This window comes from Macadamia integrifolia, chromosome 4 (genome assembly GCF_013358625.1).
Source record: "Macadamia integrifolia cultivar HAES 741 chromosome 4, SCU_Mint_v3, whole genome shotgun sequence".
NCBI classification, from domain to species: domain Eukaryota; kingdom Viridiplantae; phylum Streptophyta; class Magnoliopsida; order Proteales; family Proteaceae; genus Macadamia; species Macadamia integrifolia.
The window spans coordinates 20,871,330-20,873,343 of NC_056560.1; the positions used below are offsets into that span (position 1 = coordinate 20,871,330).

Below are 2,014 nucleotides of genomic sequence, written 5' to 3' on the forward strand. Positions count from 1 at the left end.
TTGCTTTCCAAATTTTCCTAATTTCGTTTTAGTTTCTAAAATCTCACGCCTCTCTCTCTCTCTCTCTCTCTCTCTCTCACACACACACACACACACACACACACACACACGTTCCTTTCTCCTTCTATATTACCACAATCTATATTAATCTATAAATCTATTTCTTTTCTATGCATAAATTTTTTTTTTTTTTTGGTAAAAAAAATTCTCCCACCCCAATTGCTTTCCAAATTTTCCTAATCTCATCTTATTTTCTTAACCAATGATAACTCTCTCATGGGCCATTATTCATTTCCTCTTTCCTTTTTATAATTTTACCATATGTGTTCTTCGTAAAAATATTCCTCTTTTTGAATAAGAGAGATAATCCATTGTTCTACAGCAGCACATCACCACCGGATGTTATTGAATCAGAAAACGCAATTGGAATCGCCAAATTCGATGAAAAAGCATCCAGATTAGGTGAAGCAGCGCGGAAATCAGTGGGTAGTGGTTGTGTTTCGGATAGCAGGAGAGGGCGATCGGTTACAAGGCATTTTGATCATGGGAATCAGTCTTTGGCTACTCAAGGGATAGTGGGTCGAAGTTTTTCAAGGGTGGACACGGAAAGACGCAGGCGATCTGTGTCAAGAGGCGATTTTGGGAATCTGAGGTCTGGGCTTTGTAGCCTAAGATCCACCAGTTACTGTTTTGTTGTACTTTGAGTTGGTTTATGAGAGTTTGATTCATTTTAATGTTGTTACTGTTATTGTTTTTCGTTTACAGAGTGAAGTTGAAAAAGAAATTAGTTTGTCTTCAGGTCTCAGAAATAAGAATAATGTGAAAATAGCTCCCAGCTTGGAGAAAAAAGCTATTGTAACCACATGTGCTTCTGAATTATCAGACCAGACGAGGAATTTGGAAAGGTTTAAAAGACTAAAACGTAGCCAAACTTCTGTAAGGCTCTCTCTCTCTCTCTCTCTCTCTCTCTCTTACCCTTGGCATTCGAACTTCGCTTTGGATAGTTATGGGGTTAATTTCTTCCCTCCCCACTCTTTTCTTATGCCTTCTTCCATTTTTTTCTGGTAACCCTTTTAATGCAGCAGTCTTTATTTTTTGGAAGTGTTCCTCTACAACTTTTATAGGGCTTAGCATGCTTATCTCAAGTCTGAATTTTTTAATTTTTTAAATTTTTTAAATTTTTTTTTATTTTTATGAATAAAATGATTTCTTCAATGATATAATGGGTGAAAAAAGAAGTTGATCCATTTCATGGCAATTAGACAGCCATGTCTACAGGATTGGACTTTTGAGGCTCCATACCCTGTTATTGGGACCTTCTAGCAGTACAAGCCTGGTATGGATTCTACTCCTTATATGTCTTTTTTATGTTTTTTAATTTTTATGTTAATGGATATGATGCATTGGCAGAAAATGATCGATTTTATTTACTTATATCAATGTCTTGAATGCATTTATGAATGCTCTTATAGTTGTTTTTAATGTAATATACCCTGTCTCAATTGAAATCTATGCATTGAAAGTATTTTTTATTTCATAGTTTTCTTGGACTTCTTTTCGTTGCTATAATTTCATTTTTCTTCGTTTACTTCTATATATAGAATAAACATTTAAAAAATATTAGATTGTTGCAGGTCCTTATCACTGATTGAGAGAGCCAAGGAGTTGATGGTTTCAATTACAATGGAGAGTTTTTTTTTTCTTCATCTTACGCTATGTAAGTGATATCATGCGGTCTACCAAAGTGTTTCCAAGGATTTACTCTTCAGTGAGTCTCTAAATCTGAAAGTAGTAAAAAATATGAATTATTTTTTTCAAATCCCTTTGCCGTTGTTGCAAATAAATAGAGATTTTTCTAATTCTCTCTCTCTCTCTCTCTCTCTCTCTCTCTCTCTCTCTCTCTCTCTCTCACACACACACAGTTCTCTTCTCAGTTCACTTCAGTTCCCTACTCCCTTGATCTGTCCCTGACCGAATCCAATCTCGGATATGTGAGAGCACCAAATACTGCACA

The 2,014-nt window shown here is 35.4% G+C and overlaps 1 long non-coding RNA gene across 1 annotated transcript; it reads left to right on the forward strand.

Annotated features, from left to right (window-relative positions):
- Positions 1-228: 228 nt before the first annotated feature.
- LOC122075471 lies at positions 229-1,755 on the forward strand. Its single transcript, XR_006139264.1, has 3 exons — positions 229-652; positions 766-936; positions 1,635-1,755. It is a non-coding gene; the product is annotated as an uncharacterized LOC122075471 (long non-coding RNA).
- Positions 1,756-2,014: the final 259 nt, after the last annotated feature.